Genomic DNA, 18,600 nt, shown 5'->3' on the forward strand with positions numbered 1-18,600 from the left:
ACTTCTACCACACCAGAGCCACTGTTTTATTGTAATGCTCAGCCTTATAGCCTACCAGAGGGCACTATAGGATACCATGGGTTAATACAAGATTATCATATCCATAGAGGTCAATTTTGATTGGCAATAAATAATAATAATAATAATAATAGTAATAATAATAATAATAATAATAATGTACATTGTTATTATGACACTCAATAATTATTTAATTTGTAAATATCTTACCCAAACGCCAATTAGAATATCATCCAAAGATTATAATCCAAAAATACAAAGTTGATTGAGCCAGGCCTTTTTGAAAATAGCATAAATTATCCGAAAAGGAGAAACGAGATGGTATTTGAATGTAAATAGCCAGTGCAAAGAGATGATAGATGGACAGTTTAAACCATCTCAAACCAATAACATATTGTCACCCTAAATCACTGTACATCTCTTGTATCTCTGCTAGGCTATGGAAAACTGTGGTTGGGTTACGTGATGTGTGTGGACCCAAAGTCAACCAGGAGGAATACGGTGCTAATTATCTCGAGGGTGTGCCAGAGGCAGAATCTCGTTTTGAAATTTCAGGCTGAAGAGATTTGCTCAATTAAAAAACTAACAAAAAAACGTTTAATTAACAGACCATGTAGACTACCTTACAAGAAACATATTTCACACATAATTCAGTATGCACGACTGAACGATTCTAAACCACTTTTTGTTGGAGAAATTGCTTGTATCCTTTTAGCAGTCTTCAAATATATATAAAAAATGCATTTTAGAAACCTTTTTTTTTTTTTGTAACATTGCAACAATAAGCTCCTCTTGCATGGCCTGTGCTTGCGTGATTTAGGGGAGCTATCGATGTATTTGGAATGTAAAAGGTTGTGCTGTTGGAGGATAATTGTGTATGATAAAACTACACAAACACAAATAAATCACGTCCGCATTAGCCTACTGTACATTCGCTTTCAATAACGCCCCACCCACCCTTTCATTTTCTCCAAGATGAACACCCAGATAAAATCATCGATAAATATTCCATCTATGCCATGAGACGCAAAAATAATTAGCTGACAGTGAAGAATAATTCTGCCTCCCCTCTCTCTCCCTCTGTATCTTTCTCTCTTCATCTCTCTGTTTCCATAGATCCATAGAAACAGGCTTTATTTTGTATTTTTCACTAATCAAATTAATGCCGTATACTGTCTGACTACTGAAATTAATTACATTCAGGAGGAAGATTGTTGCTATTTTTTCGATTGTCCACAGAGATATGCTGTAGACTAGAGCTTGTCTTTGTGGATAGCTGTTTTCTGAACAAAATAAGCATGGAATATTATATTGCACGCCCAGCCTATAACTAACACACAGAATGGAGGTCCGCGCTGTTAAAAGTTGAAGGGCAAATAACATCGTGCCAAACGAAGAATCATAGCTATACCATAATCCAAATGTTCAAAAATGACATATAGCTGAGTGAATTCAAAACAGACGTTTACAGGAGGCACAATGATCCACCAAAAAACGGTCACGAATTAGCCTTGCATTATTAATCTCTATTTATTAAATTAATTACTTTCCATTTTGGGAAGGTCACTCGTCGATTTGTTTACACTCCAACTTACCTCCGCGGGAGCTCTTGAAAGGGTGGAAAGCGCGTGAGTTCAGACCATCTTCTGGGACCGCGAGCAAACGCTCCAATAGGTGCGGCAGGGTGCTTTCAGTGTGCTATCCGCGCGCGCGCTCTGAGACAGTGTGGCATTGCTACCAGGCAGGGTTACATACTAGCTATGATGCCAGGCCATATGGTTGGCACGTCACTGGCAAGAGCCATCACATGAGAGCGGGTGATTGACATGCGCCCGCATTCGGAGAGATTGCCTTCTCGAGGGAAGAGGGCCCCGCCATCTGTCACTGCGCTCGCGCTCACACAGCCAGAAAAAGAGAGAAACTGAGACGGAGACAATTCGAGTGAAAGAGAGGAAACAGAAAAATGTGGAACAAAAACGTTTATTGTAGACAACGGGTATTATTGGTGTATTTGCCTTTATTTTTTTATATATATATTTTTACATTTAACCCAAGGGTTATGTTAAACGATATCATGCATAAAACAACGGTGCTCAAGGAGAGGGGGTTGGGGTGCATTTACAGACCTGGGAACAGAAGGCGATATTGTTTATCTATTTATTTACCTAATTGAATAGCATTATAGTGAGGTATTCAGGGGGAAAAACAATCAAAACAAATAGCATTGCGCGCAGACTTTACGGGCAGAACGATTAATGACTCTCACCCTCAATAGAGACGGACAGACAGATAAATGTCGGCTATTGAGTCCCTATTGATTGTTTGTTATTTACAGGTGCTCGTGAGATGAGATCGGAGATTAGACGTGAGCACCCGTAGGAGGGACGACGAGGTTGCTTGAGCGCTGGTGTTTTCAGAGTGCGACGCTGAGGGGCGTCTGAGGGGCGAGCGAGCGCCAGTCCTCCTGCACAGCAACAACGATGGGGCCCAGGTGTGCGACCCCACCAGGGACGGGATAAGGGCGGGGGTCGGTGAGGGAGATGGCCGGGGGGTGGTTGGAGCTGGCATCTGTGCCGGTGCCCAGAGTGGGAGGAGCGTTGGCACACTAACCAACTGATTGGCGTTATAAAGAAGAGTCCTGCAAGCCTGCGAATTCATGCTTTCCTCTTCGCCCCTTCTTGTGTCATCGGCATCTCTGAATTATCTCTATTCCAAGTTCCAACTCCAATATCTCACCATTAGGCAGGCATTAGTGAAGTTAATCTGGAAAACGAGCTCTGTGACCACCAGGTCCAAGTTGGCATGCATGTGTCTGTCCTTTGGCACAGCAATGACAGACAATTGAGAGGCAGGCAAAGGGACATTTTGAAGCAGGAAAATAGCACCATGGGTTCATGTCCTTGGGTCAAGTTCTCCTCCAACTCCCCAGAGATCTCAGTCAGACACCCACCAGGGGAGGGTCACCTGCGGGGTCAGCAGTAGTGTGGCAACAGCTGTGGCTATGGGGGTCATGATTCTGCACATAATGTGTCCCATCCAGTCCCTGATGGGCTGAGAGAGAGGATGGCATCCTGGCACCACTCCAAAGGTGGGGGATGGAAGGCATCACGTTAGGCCCTGCTGCCAGCCAAATCGGTGCCCTACCTCAGCAGCACTGGGCACTGGGGAGGCGGGAATGGAGGGCGGTGGGCACGGGTTGCCTTACCCGTGCTTTTCAACAAGTCCCAATAATCCTTCAAATCACCTTGCCAAAATAAATGGCAAATGTCAACAGCATCGTTTTAGCCAATGACAGGCTAAAGGAGACAACAAACATGGTGGCTGTAAACTGGTATTAGAATACTGAGAAGAGTTTATGCAAAATAAATAGGCTGTGTGTGTGTGTGTATGGATTTTGCCAGATTATGAACCATCTGTGTGTTATCCTTGTCTGTTGAATATAAACAACCACCCAATATATACTATAACTTAGAGACCCTTCAGTGGGTGTTTGCTCTATAAAGGTGGAGTCCTTTAGGTGCCAACACTCACATACACTACCGTTCAAAAGTTTGGGTTCACTTAGAAATGTCCTTGTTTTCGAAAGAAAAGCAATTTAGAAGGTCAGCATCCCGGAGTCGCCTCTTCACTGTTGACACTGAGACTGGTGTTTTGTGGGTACTATTTAATGAAGCTGCCAGTTGAGGACCTGTGAGGTGTCTGTTTCTCAAACTAGACACTCTAATGTATTTGTCCTCTTGCTCATTTGTGCACCGGGGCCTCCCACTCCTCTTTCTATTCTGGTTAGAGACAGTTTGCACTGTTCTGTGAAGGGAGTAGTACGCAGCGTTATATGAGATCTTCAGTTTCTTGGCAATTTCTCGCATGGAATAGCCTTCATTTCTCAGAACAAGAATAGACTGATGAGTTTCAGAAGAAAGTTATTTGTTTCTGGCCATTTTGATCCTGTAATCGAACCCACAATTGCTGATGCTCCTGATACTCAACTAGTCTCAAGAAGGCCAGTTTTATTGCTTCTTTAATCAGCACAACAGTTTTCAGCTGTGCTAACAAAACTGCAAAAGGGTTTTCTAATGATCAATTAGCCTTTTAAAATGATAAACTTGGATTAGCAAACACAACGTGCCATTGGAACACAGGACTGATTGTTGCTAATAATGGGCCTCTGTACGCCTATGTAGATATTCCATTAAAAATCAGCCGTTTCCAGCTACAATAGCCATTTAATACATTAACAATGTCTACACTGTATTTCTGATGAATTTGATGTTATTTTAATGGACAAAATAATTGCTTTTCTTTCAAAAACAAGAACCCAAACTTTTGAACGGTAGTGTATACTTCAACACTGTGACTCTCATTGGCTGCAGTAGATTGGTTGGTCAGATTATCTACCACAGGGATGTCTACCAAAGTCATTTTGCCACACCCCTGTACCTGTCACCTCCCAGCGTCCCACGCTACCACGATTCTGACCAGATTACACGTATTTCCATCTTTGATGCAAGTCCTACACTACAACCTTGACACACACCACACACACACACACACACACACACACACACACACACACACACACACACACACACACACACACACACACACACACACACACACACACACACACACACACACACACACACACACACACACACACACACACCCCCGCCAGTCTCCCAGACCCCATCTGCACTCTCCTTTCTGCAGCCTCCTAATTGCATATGCACAAATGCAAATGGCTATTAATTAATTACTTGACTAATTAGTGCAGTGGTATTTGAGAGCGATAAATCAAGTGGAGATGGGGCCGAGGATGAAGGGGCAGGAGGAGGTCTGTGTGCAGCCAGCATCCACAATGAACACACACCAGGGGGAGTGCTTCTACTGCTCATCTGTGTGTGTGTGTGTGTGTGTGTGTGTGTGTGTGTGTGTGTGTGTGCGTGTGGGTGGGTGGGTTAGTGTGTGTGTGTTTCTGTGTGCCCATAAGATTGTGTGTGCACTGGAGCTTCCTAAAAATCATTAAAAGACTGAAGAAGTGAAGAGAAAAGAGCGTGTTTATGAAATGAGTTTGTGGTTCAGCTCATGCATTAGGTTTGACACTAATGGTAATGTAGCCTAGTTGAGAGGCATACAGTAGCCCTGCAGCCCTGGCAGCTCTGTCTGTGTTTGTGTGTTTGTAGGTCTGCCAGGACACATCATAGGTGCCCATGGAGATATCCGGTCTGAAATATTCATCCCTGTGCGCTCACCGCTCACCAAGACAGTGCAGTCCTAATTGCAGCATTAGACAGCTCCACCTCTCTGTCTCTGTGCTGCCTGGCTCTGGCCGCCGTGGATACCAGCCCCATTTGTCTGTGTGTGTGTCCATGTGTGTCTGTGTGTCTGTATGGAGGTGGAGAAAAGTACTCACACTACTTTGTGCTTTGCTTATGTGTCTCCCCATCTGTGTGTCTGTCTAGTTAGACTGCCTGCCTGACTGGGTGTCTGTCTGTGTGTGTGTATCTGTGTGTGTGTGGCTACAGGGTGTGCGTGGCTCAGGGATTCTTCATCAGTTCCCGTGCCAGCCCATGCCCGGCCAAGCTGAACCATCTTGTGGGATTTCTGCCTTTTAATTATAGTAACGATAGAGGATTAATTGTGGCAGTGGAAACAAGGCCCATATATTATTGATGATATGAGTGAGGGGCTTGGGGGTGTAGAGAGAGAGAGGCAGGGAGAGAGAGAGAGAGAGAGAGAGAGAGAGAGAGAGAGAGAGAGAGAGAGAGAGAGAGAGAGAGAGAGAGAGAGAGAGAGAAAGAGAGAGAGAGAGAGAAAGATAGAGAGGGAGAGGGAGAGAGCACTAATTCAATCACTGCCCTAGTCACAGCCACCTCCTCTCCTCTGTCATAATGTCCTCCACCTGCTACAGTACCATGACTAGATGTCGGTGTCTGCCTTTATTCAAATGATCAAATATGAGGCAATAGTGACATCTATAGGATATTAAGTGACACTGCATCCTGGCATGCTTTCTGTTTGCTTCAGTGCTGCATCTCCTTTTCTACCAGTAGATGGTGGACTTTGGACACAAAGTGTTCCTACCATGGATCTTTTCATCACTTCTTCCCCCTGCTTTGTCTGTAATCCAGCTCTCACAGTGGACCTGGTCCATGTCAACATGTCCTTTGTGATTCTCTCTTCTACCCTATTCAGTTCTTCCCTCTATCCCTCTTTCTCTCTTTCCAATTCTGCCATGAATCTCACCCCTCTGGCGTCATTCTCCCTCTTCTTCTCTCTCTCTTTCCCACTCTCTTCTTCTCCTCCCTCTCTCTCTCCCTCTTTCTTTGCCTCCCAGGGATTATCCCGTCATTCGGTGAGCGTGCCGATGTTGTCCTAACACATTCCAGATGGATGTTGGTCCAGGCCAGAGCTAGAGTGCTCAGTATGCTCAGTGTCTGACATTGTCATCATAATAGTCCTGATGGTACAATAATCTCTCTCGCTCTCGCTCTCGTTCTCGCTCTCACTCTCTCTCTGACTATGTTTATTTTGATCTCAAAGTGGCGCTTGTACCCAATTGTCACCATATCACACACCATTATGGTGTGTGTGTGTTTCTGCTTGCACGCATGGCCGTATGCATATTAATCTGGTTCCCACAGTGCCATCCCTGTACTGATAGACAGGCCAGTAGATGGTGCCTAGACAATGGTCTGTCTTATCCTCAGTCCAGGAGCAAGGCAGGAGATACACAGGTGGATTTGAACTAGCTGCCTCACCTGTCCAGTGCTATCTTCCCATACCCTATAACCACCACATGACCAGAACCATTGTATGATGTGAACACATAGTTAGTATGTGCCAGCTGTGATGCGTCAGCGATGTAACACAGGTGGAGAGCAGAGGGATGAAGGAGGTGAGGACTGATGAACACTCTCTTTCTGTGTGACCTGTTATGAATCATGAGAACACCTGCTGTCCTGGGACAAAGCCTCTCTGTGATCCTTATAAATTAATGATTTCACAATTTACGTTGCTTTTGACGTCCAAATCCCAGATGCTTCAGCTTATTACCAACAGAACACTTGGCTGGCGCTCATGAGGAATTAGGGTGAGGTGTCCGTAGGTACCTACGCTTCTTTACATAGTATGATCTTCTTTGTTAATAGGAGCAGCCTCAGAGATTCTATAGTTTACTATTATGTCATTCTATAGGACCAGCTCTCAAACCTCTACTCTGCTTAGTCTGAGCTCATTGAGCCAGAGCAAAGCTGAGCCGAGCATGGCTGAACTTGCCTCTGGAGGGCTGTAATAACTCTGGGGAGACCCCTGCCCTATTGGCTGTCACATGGACAGAGATGCCCCATTTAGGGGAGGTTAGAGTTACATACTTGTCCAGTCTGTCATAGGAGATGCAGTCTTCTCTCTCTGTGTGTTTATGTGTGTGCCCTGCATCTGCCAGAGTAAATTCCAGGAGTTTTATGGGGGATTTCTGTTTGTATTCTCTTTTCAGGATGTCTGGCTCTAATTCTGTCAAGATCCAAGCTGAATGGCCCCAGTCGCTTTCACTTCTACACTCTAACAGAGGAGGTAGAGGAGGTAGAGGAGGTAGAGGAGGTAGAGGAGGTAGAGGAGGCAGAGGAGGTAGAGGAGGTAGAGGAGGTAGAGGAGGTAGAGGAGGTAGAGGAGGTAGAGAAGGTAGAGGAGGTAGAGGAGGTAGAGGAGGTAGAGGAGGTAGATGTGCATGTGAAGGCGATGAAGCCAAACCCTCTAACGCCATGCTTCTCAACTTGTTTTGCCTCGGGACCCAAATTGAACCAGGTTGTCTCAGTTGGATCCAATATTCACATCCCGAAAAATAATCTCCAAAATAAAATCTGGAAAACTATTTGTAATGCTATATTGATAGTAAATGTAGCAATTATATGACATGGGAATAACATTCCCACCTCTTTCATTGCCAATAATACAATTTTGCCCATATTCTTGATGAAGAATGTTAATAAACTCAGGGCTGGAGCAATGCAGGGGTTTAACGGGGCTGAAGCCCCTGGGCCCAGGCCCGTGGGGGGTCCAAGAGGCAGCAACAACTAAACTTCAGCCATTGAAGAGAAGTGGGACAACATTCCACAGGCCACAATCAACAGCCTGATCAACTCTATGCGAAGGAGATGTAACGCGCTGCATGAGGCAAATGGTGGTCACACCACATACTGACTGGTTTTCTGATCCACACCCCTACCTTTCTTTTAAGGTATCTGTGACCAACAGATGCATATCTGTATTCCCAGTCATGTGAAATCCATAGATTATGGCCTAATGAATTTATTTCAATTGACTGATTTCCTTATATGAACTGTAACGCAGTAAAATATTAGAAATTATTGCATGTTGCGTTTATATTTTTATTCAGTATATATGTATATATATTTTACTCAGACACCCGCGACCCATTCAAAACCTCCCGTGACCCACCAGTTGAGAATCGCTGCTCTAAAGCTCACTGATTAACTCCCGATCTGTCCGCCGACATGTAAGCAAGGCAGAGGGAATAAAATAGCTGGCAGCGTTCCTCCTCCTCTGTCCGGCCTGCCGGCAGGATAAACAATCTCCCTGCTGTTTAAAGTTTGTCCCCCCGTCACCTAGTTGCACTCCTCCTCCACCAACACCCCTTTCACCGCTGTGCTGCCTCCCTCATCCCAGCCCCACTCCCACTCCCACTCCCAGCCCCATACAGGCAAAGCCCTTCCCTGACCAGGGGCCAAATCCACCCAGCTCCACTCTCCACTTTCCCAAAAAAAAAACTATTGCCTTGCGAGTGAAATTGCAGCATGGCCCTACAAATAGCCCTGGCTGGGACTGCCCCTCTCTCCCTCCTTTATCTTGTTTTCCTCTACTTCTCTATCCCCCCTTCCTCTCGCTCTCTCTCTCTCTCTCTCAATTCAATTCAATTTAAGGGCTTTATTGGCATGGGAAACGTATGTTAACATTGCCAAAGCAAGTGAAGTAGATAGTAAACAAAAGTGAAATAAACAATAAATATTAACAGTAAACATTACACTCAGAAGTTCCAAAACAATAGTTAAAGTATAAATGGGCCAATAAATAAACATAAATTTTGGTTGTATTTACAATGGTGTTTGTTCTTCACTGGTTGCCCTTTTCTTGTGGCAACAGGTCACAAATCTTGCTGCTGTAATGGCACACTGTGGTTTTTCACCCAGTATATAAGGGAGTTTATCAAAATTGGGTTTGTTTTCAAATTCTTTGTGGATCTCTGTAATCTGAGGGAAATATGTGTCTCTAATATGGTCATACATTTGGCAGGAGGTTAGGAAGTGCAGCTCAGTTTCCACCTCATTTTGTGGGCAGTGTGCACATAGCCTGTCTTCTCTTGAGAGCCAGGTCTGCCTACGGCGGCCTTTCTCAATAGCAAGGCTATGCTCACTGAGTCTGTACAGAGTCAAAGCTTTCCTTAAGTTTGGGTCAGTCACAGCGGTCAGGTATTCTGCCACTGTGTACTCTCTGTTTAGAGCCAAACAGCATTCTAGTTTGTTCAGTTTTTTTGTTAATTCTTTCCAATGTGTCAAGTAATTCTCTTTTTGTTTTCTCATGATTTGGTTGGGTCTAATTTTGTTGTTGTTGTTGTCCTGGGGCTCTGTGGGATCTGTTTGTGTTTGTGAACAGAGCCCCAGGACCAGCTTACTTAGGGGACTCTTCTCCAAGTTCATCTCTTTGTAGGTGATGGCTTTGTTATGGAAGGTTTGGGAATTGCTTCCTTTTAAGTGGTTATAGAATTTAACGGCTCTTTTCTGGATTTTGATAATTAGCGGGTATCGGCCTAATTCTGCTCTGCATGCATTATTTGGTGTTTTCCGTTGTACACAGAGGATGTTTTTGCAGAATTCTGCATGCAGAGTCTCAATTTGGTGTTTGTCCCATTTTGTGAATTCTTGGTTGGTGCGCGGACCCCAGACCTCACAGCCATAAAGGGCAATAGGTTCTATAACTGATTCAAGTATTTTTAGCCAGATCCTAATTGGTATGTCAAATGTTATGTTCCTTTTGATGGCATAGAAGGCCTTATTGCCTTGTCTCTCAGATCGTTCACAGCTTTGTGGAAGTTACCTGTGGCACTGATGTTTAGGCCGAGGTATGTATAGTTTTTTGTGTGCTCTAGGGCAACGGTGTCTAGATGGAATTTGTATTTGTGGTCCTGCTGTAGGCCCTCCTTGGTTGGTGACAGAAGCACCAGATCATCAGCAAACAGTAAACATTTGACTTCAGATTCTAGTAGGGTGAGGCCGGGTGCTGCAGACTGTTCTAGTGCCCTCGCCAATTCGTTGATATATATGTTGAAGAGGGTGGGGCTTAAACTGCATCGCTGTCTGGCCCTGTGGAAAGAAATGTGTGTGTTTTTTGCCAATTTTAACCACACACTTGTTGTTTGTGTACATGGATTTTATAATGTGGTATGTTTTTCCCCCAACCTAACTTTCCATCAATTTCTATAGCAGACCCTCATGCCAAATTGAGTCAAAAGCTTTTTTGAAATCAACAAAGCATGAGAAGACTTTGCCTTTGTTTTGGTTTGTTTGTTTGTCAATTAGGGTGTGCAGGGTGAATACGTGGTCTGTCATACGGTAATTTGGTAAAAAGCCAATTTGGCATTTGCTCAGTACATTGTTTTCACTGAGGAAATGAACTAGTCTGCTGTTAATGATAATGCAGAGGATTTTCCTAAGGTTGCTGTTGACGCATATCCCACGGTAGTTATTGGGGTCAAATTTGTCTCCACTTTTGTGGATTGGGGTGATCAGTCCTTGGTTCCAAATATTGGGGAAGATGCCAGAGCTAAGGATGATGTTAAAGAGTTTAAGTATAGCTAATTGGAATTTGTGGTCTGTATATTTGATCATTTCATTGAGGATACCATCAACACCACAGGCCTTTTTGGGTTGGAGGGTTGTATTTTGTTCTGTAGTTCATTCAATGTAATTGGAGAATCCAGTGGGTTCTGGTAGTCTTTAATAGTTGATTCTAAGATTTGCATTTGATCATGTATATTTTTTGCTGTTTGTTTTTCGTTATAGGGCCAAAAAGATTAGAGAAGTGGTTTACCCATACATCTCCGTTTTGGATAGATAGCTCTTCGTGTTGTTGTTTGTTTAGTGTTTTCCAATTTTCCAGAAGTGGTTAGAGTCTATGGATTCTTCAATTACGTTGAGCTGATTTCTGACATGCTGTTCCTTCTTTTTCCGTAGTGTATTTCTGTATTGTTTTACTGATTCACCATAGTGAAGGCGTAGGCTCAGGTTTTCTGGGTCTCAATGTTTTTGGTTGGATATTTTTCTCCATTTCTTTCTTTCTCTCTCTCTCTCTCTCTCTCTCTCTCTCTCTCTCTCTCTCTCGCTCTCTCTCTCTCTCTCTCTCTCTCTCTCTCTCTCTCTCTCTCTCTCTCTCTCTCTCTCTCTCTCTCTCTCTCTCTCTCTCTCTCTCTCTCTCTCGGTGTGTGTGTGCGTCAGCCTCGTCTTGTTGTTTCTTCTTCAGCTGATACTAAGTCCTCTAATTAACTTCTTCCACCCCACTCACCACTCTAACTCTAGACTTGCCTGTAACTGTCAGAACTTTATGGTCTGCCTTGTGTAATGAATGGAATATCTACAATACCACAGTAAAGGCATGTTGTTCTGTGGTTCATATTTACACTATTTGTTCTGTTTCTAATTAGTGTGTTTTCGCCATGCTGTATGCTGATGTCTTCGAGGTTAATGGTGAAGGTGCAAAAAGATGGTGGCCCCCATGTACTTACCACAAATGACTTGTTTGCTAAGTTTGCCGTATTGTACATTGCTCTCCGATACAATTTGTTTGTACCGGCTTTCGTGCAGTATTCATGATCCCAAATCTAGCTCCAAGACAGTGGCAATTTGAAAAAAAGAAAAAGTTGATTGTGCTTATTTACTGGCACATTGAACCATGTTGCACGCAGTAGTTTAAGAACTCTGTGGACCAGTGCTAAAAACAATGACGTAATATCTGAATTCCTCCATCTTTATGCACCTTTGCCATTGAACCATCTTTCTTCCTTTCCACTCTCTGTATCCTGTTGTCTCTCTCTCTCTCTCTCTCTCTCTCTCTCTCTCTCTCTCTCTCTCTCTCTCTGTCTCTCTGTCTCTCTGTCTCCTCCCCATCTCTCCCTCTGAGAGCACACTCTCATTCACAAATAGAGGCCAAAAGAGGCTCAGCTGATGGGATGAGATTATCTTTTTTTTTCTGATTACAAATCAACCTCAGCTTAAATATATACAAAAACACAACTCCCCTCTCTCTGGTCCATCCCTCCCCCTCTCTCTCCCCTCCCTCACTCTAGCTTCCTTTGCCCCCTCCCTGCCTCTGTCCCACCCCCTTCTCTCTCTCTCTCTCTCTCTCTCTCTCTCTGCCAGCTCTAAGGACGTGTCTCATTCACTCTTGCTGCGCAGGTTGTGAGCAAGGGAAAGAGAGGGAGGAGAGACAGAGAGAGAAACACACGCCACCTAGAACGGTCAAACAAGAGTAACAGAGCCAGACAGAAACAGGGAGAGAGGAAGAAGGGAGGGAACAGGGGAGATAAAGGAGAGGAGAAATAGCTGACAGTGAGTGAAAGAGGAGAGGGACAAAGATAAACAAAGAGAAGTCCATCTGTTTTGTTTTTGAAGGGGGAGAGTGGCAGAGAGGTAGAGAGAGAGAGAGAGAGAGAGAGAGAGAGCGGTAGACCCAGCAGAAGCAGGACTACTGTACGGTGTGTTGTGTTGGGACCTTCCTCCAGGGAGCCTAGCGGAGCAGAGCCTGGTGCCTGGTGAGAGAGTGACCCACCTGGGACACAGACACAGCCATGGATCCCTCTGCGTCGGCTGAAGTTGGGGACGAGTGCAAGGAGAGCAGGAAGATCCACTTTGCTGTGCAGTCCTCGGCACCCACCCAACTGGACCCCCGGCAAGTAGAGATGGTAAGTGAGAGAACTAATTTGACCTGGGTAGAACAGTGTCTGTGTGTGTACAGTCAGTGTGTGTTTAGCTTGTCCTCAGTTACCTATATGTGTGTGTGTGTGTGTTCATCGTGTTCTGTGTGTGTTGCGTCTGACCTGTGTGTCTAGTGTGTTTTTTTGTATGCATCTCAGTTTCTCGTGTGGTGCACGTCTGCTACAGACCGACCTTACAGCCAACCCTAGGGATAACTTATTGTTGATCATGGTACTGGGACAAACCATGCCATGTTGGACCATCAGTCTCAACTGTAGTGTGACATCTTTCTTTTTTTATCTGTGGCCTGATCCTCTCTGTCTTCTTCTGCCACATGGTTGAGAAAACAGTGTTGTCATATCTCCTTCTAGGCTGTTTCTTATACTTTATTCTTTGGCCTATTTAACTATATGTCCCATTGTCACTGGATGTTATTACTCTGGCCAGTTCAACCTTGTAAAAGTCAACCATGGTTTGTTATATCATTGTAGTCACAGCGCTATAGTTAATGATTATACAAGTGACTAATATTTGTCTTGGTCTGACAGATTTTCTTTTGGACTGCTAGCCCATCTCACTTCACTTATTTCCTTCACTACTCAGTTTGTGGAGTCTGTTTCCCTGTCTTGCCTAGTTATTTTCTCCGTTTGTGGAGTCTGTTTCCCTGTCTTGCCTAGTTATTTTCTCAGTTTGTGGAGTCTGTTTCCCTGTCTTGCCTAGTTATTTTCTCAGTTTGTGGAGTCTGTTTCCCTGTCTTGCCTAGTTATTTTCTCAGTTTGTGGAGTCTGTTTCCCTGTCTTGCCTAGTTATTTTCTAGTGTTTGCCTGTAGTCATATAAAGATGGAACGGGACAATTCTGGTTCTTCTCCTTGGCCCCTGCAGCCTGTTGACAGTGTGTTTAATTTTAGTCCAGGAGAAAGTGGGTCAAAGTAGGAGTTGGTTGGTGCTGTGTGAGATCCAGGCCAGTGCCTCAGACCTGAGAGAGAGAGAGAGATACTTTACGATGGCGGAGTGCAGAGAAAAAGCACAACCTGTTCTCCCTCTCTTTCACCTGTCTGGTGTCAGCTCCCTGAGCTGCTGTCCCTGTTACAGAGCTAATAGTTTGGCATGGCACCATCTCCATGCTTTAGCCTGATTGAGTCACTTACAGTGTGCAGTCTCTGACTCAACGGCACGACTGCAGCACTCATACATCTTGGGATGTGAACCCATGACCCTCTCCTCTCCCTGTCCAACGGCCTTCTCTGCTTCAGCCCTGAAACCCTCTCTCTCTCTTAGAGACATGTTAAAACCCTCTGGTCTCTTAGTGAACGTTTTTATGTGAATTTCTGTTGATGGCTCTCTTTCTTCCTTTTTCTCAGAGGAACTGTTGCTCAATCTCCCCTTACATCAGAGGTTGCGATAGATTATTTATATCAGCCTGCAGCTGCAGGCAGGCTGACTCTGGCCTTTGCCCTTTGGCCAGAGCCTCCTGTGGGGGCAGCTGGCTGGCCTGGCCTCCCCCTCCATGGGGCATCGTGTCTGGCTGGCGCCCCCATCCGGAGAGCAGAGGCTGGGGTCATCTGGTTTATTTGGAGGCAGTTCAGGTAGTTTACAGTAAAGTCCACATTAACTTTCACATCTAAATAGAGGCACAGGTTAAATGGTGCTGACTGTACTCTACTCTGGGAGGGGCTCCATGAAGGGACTGCTGTCTATGAGTTGTGTTGTTTGTTTGTGTGTGTGTGTGTGTGTGTGTGTGATGTAATGTAAGTACAATCTAGCGTGTGTGTTTGTGGGCGAGTGTTGAGGTGCGTGTAGTTACTATACCACACAAACATACTGTCACAAAAAACGACAAAAGGGAGTGTGGAGAGATTGGAGGATGTGTCACAGCTGTGTGTCTGTGGTTGTGTGTGTGGTGTGCGTGTGTGTTACAGGAGATACAATCTAGCAGTGGTTAGTGTGGGGCCCCAGGGACACTGGGGTGGACATAGTTAATGACTAAGACTCATTTTAGGAGACCCTCATTATCCCACAGCAATTAAACACACCCACGCATGTATACAAACACACAAACACACGCAAGGCCAACGTTTGCTAAGGGGGTTTGATACCCAACTCACTTCAATTATGTTAGCACAACAGTTTTAATGACAGCTATCAACTCTTGCTACGTAGACTACAGTACAGTTAGTATACTAAACTAGTAGAGGCCCATAGGAGTCATTTACCCCGAAAGCGCAACTAACATGACTTAACAAACAGCACCGTCACAATGACCGGTTGTATACTACCGCAGGGTTGTTTCCATGACGACCGGCCGCACAGCAACGTTCCACAGCCTCCCTCACAGATAACCTCTGAAAGGTCACTGTTTTAATGGAGGAATGTCTCTGTGTGGTTGGGTCGTTTGCATAGGCACTAGCCCGCACATGTGTAAATGTATGAGTGGGTCCAGGATCCTGATTTCTACCCTGGGGGTTTTAATGTGAGAGCGGCTCCCATATCTGACACCTACGCTGCAGAGTGTGCCCTGGACCTGACAGAGAGAGAGAGAGAGAGAGAGAGAGAGAGAGAGAGAGAGAGAGAGAGAGAGAGAGAGAGAGAGAGAGAGAGAGAGAGAGAGAGAGAGAGAGAGAGAGAGAGAGAGAGAGAGAGAGAGAGAGAGAGAGAGAGAGAGAGAGAGAGAGAGAGAGAGAGAGAGAGAGAGAGAGAGAACGGAAACATGCCCCACGGCAAGGTGACCAGATTTTGGATATAAAATCTGGGACATTTTTGTTGTAGCTAGCAGCGCAAAAAAATTGCAAAAACAATGGCATGGAACTATATTTAATACATTTTCACTATAGTCCTTTCAAATACGTTTAGTAATTATAACACAGAAATTGATTACCCATCCTAGCCTATCTAATCATTTTCAAGTTTGGTAGCCTATACTGTTGGATGCAACACTTTATGGTTCATGCAGTGGTTAAAATGTATCACTGATCAAACGTTTGCCTGAACATTCTCATAAAAGGCCTGTGGTGAAGCCACGGGAGCAAACGAGTTTGGTACAGGGACAGACAAAAGGTTTACATGCAAATCTGATTGGATACAGCATTGGATTATTGAAATATCAGACTCAATTTAACTCCAGAGTTGCTTTTTTTCTTTCTGAGGACTAATCAGTGAAATTTCTGGGGACATTTCCGGGGACAGCTCTAGCCGGGGACAGCTCACCAAAATCAGGGACTGTCCCCAGAAATCGGGGATGTCTGGTCACCCTACCCCACGGCCTCATTCACACTTAACACTCAGACCAACTAGACAAAAACCCAGCAGGTCCACTGGGTTGATACACATGTAGGCTATGACCACTCAACATCTGTTTTAGGAAAACTTCATGCAGATAAGATTTGTGTTCCTTGACAGTCGTTTCAACATTAGATGTGTTCATCCATGTGCTGAGATTTTCCCAAAGGAAAAGTACGATTTTAATAGGGAAAAATGTAATGCAACTCTTGTGTCACAAAAGTCATTGTGGTGGCCTACATTACTGGATCAACAGCACATGGCAATGTGTGTTTAACCTCCGTATTCCCCCATGTAATGCTCTGGGAGGGACTGGTGTGGGGAAATGTTCATAATGGACACAGATTAGGGTCATCATTCAGACTGAGAGGCTCCAGTTGATTCACTCACAGTGAGTTGGCCCGCCCCATCCGTCTATGGACTAAACACACAACACAAGCCCTCTCCACACTAATCCCCATGTCAATCCACCTCTGATCCAATGGATTGATAGAGAAGCTCATGGGACCGAGGGTATCAAAGTACACCAAAGGGCAACAACCGCCCGGTCACCTATTTTAGGTCCAATCTAAATGAATCCAGCAGATGGGATAGAGGGCCTCTGTTGGGGTGGAGGGGTGAACACCCTCACCCCACCTCACTCTCCTGAGTTACGTGCCCTTCCTCTGGCCGGGCGTCTTACAGAAACCTTTGGTTCAGCAAGTGTTTGTGGGTAAACACTGTGGATCTGATGGACTGTCAATATGCACTCCTAACCAAAGCTTCTCAGTGGAAGGCCCAGAGCACAAAGCATGCTGGGTTGGTAAGACATGATCATTTGGCTAAAGGTGTGCCCCAGTGATCCAGCATGTGGAGGCTACATGTGTGTGTCATGTCATTGGAGTGGGCTCTAATCCAGAGGGGATTCAGTAATGCAGTTTATCTGCCAATGGGATGTTTCTAATGATGATTATTCCAGTGAATGTTATGCTTATTAAGGTGTTACATTACAGTGAGGGAAAAAAGTATTTGATCCCCTGCTGATTTTGTACGTTTGCCCACTGACAAAGAAATGATCAGTCTATCATTTTAATGGTAGGTTTATTTGAACAGTGAGAGACAGAATAACAACAACAAAATCCAGACAAACGCATGTCAAAAATGTTATAAATTGATTTGCATTTTAATGAGGGAAATAAGTATTTGACCCCCTCTCAATCAGAAAGATTTCTGGCTCCCAGGTGTCTTTTATACAGGTAATGAGCTGAGATTAGGAGCACACTCTTAAAGGGAGTGCTCCTAATCTCAGTTTGTTACCTGTATAAAAGACACCTGTCCACAGAAGCAATCAATCAATCAGATTCCAAACTCTCCACCATGGCCAAGACCAAAGAGCTCTCCAAGGATGTCAGGGACAAGATTGTAGACCTACACAAGGCTGGAATTGTGACACTCTGGCTCTATGGACGTTTATATTGAGCCAGGGTTGTTCATTTTCATGTGTTTGGGTGTATTTCATTTGGTGGTGTTGGGGATGGGTGAGTTTCATTTTGTTTGTGTCATGTGGTGATTGGTCGATGACTCCCAATCGGAGGTAACGAGTGTCAGCTGTCAGCTCGTTATCTCTGATTGGGAGCCATATATATTCTGTATGTTTTCTCCTTTGTGTTGTGGGTTATTGTTTCTTTGTTGCTGTTAGTAGTATTCAGTATTAGAACTTCACGGATCGTCATTTGTTGTTTTCTTCGTGGTTGCTTTAAGTTAATAAAGTCATCATGTTCACTCGCAACGCTGCGCATTGGTCTCCTCCTTCAGACGATCGTGACAGAATAACCCACCACAAGAGGACCAAGCGGCGTAACAAGCGGCAACAGGACCTACCTACGCAGGATTTATGGAAGCCTCCTAAGGACTTTTGGACATGGGAGGAGATTCGGGCTGGAAAGGGTCCTTGGGCACAACCGGAGGAATATCACCGCCCTCGTGAAGAGCTGGAGGCAGCTGCAGCCGAGAGGAGGTGGTATGAAGAGGAAGCGCGGAGTCGAGGCTGGAAGCCCGTGGTTACTCCCCAAAAATTTTTGGGGGGGGGGCACATGGCTTGGGCGCCTGGGCAGCAGGAGGCTGCCACAGGGAGAGCTGGAGAGAAGGCTATCGGATTACGGGAGCCATTGGCGAGTAGAGGGAGGGAAGTTGTTGTGGCACGGCATGAGAGACTGAAGTGTGTTCCCAGTCTGGTCCGGTCCGTTCTTGATCCCCAGTTAAGGCCAGTGGTGGGTGTTCCCGGTACGGACCGGTCTGTTCCTACTCCACGCACCAGGTCCACGATGTGCGTCGCCAGCCCGGCCCG

This window comes from Coregonus lavaretus (genome assembly GCF_964263955.1).
Source record: "Coregonus lavaretus genome assembly, contig: HAP1_SCAFFOLD_4888, whole genome shotgun sequence".
NCBI classification, from domain to species: domain Eukaryota; kingdom Metazoa; phylum Chordata; class Actinopteri; order Salmoniformes; family Salmonidae; genus Coregonus; species Coregonus lavaretus.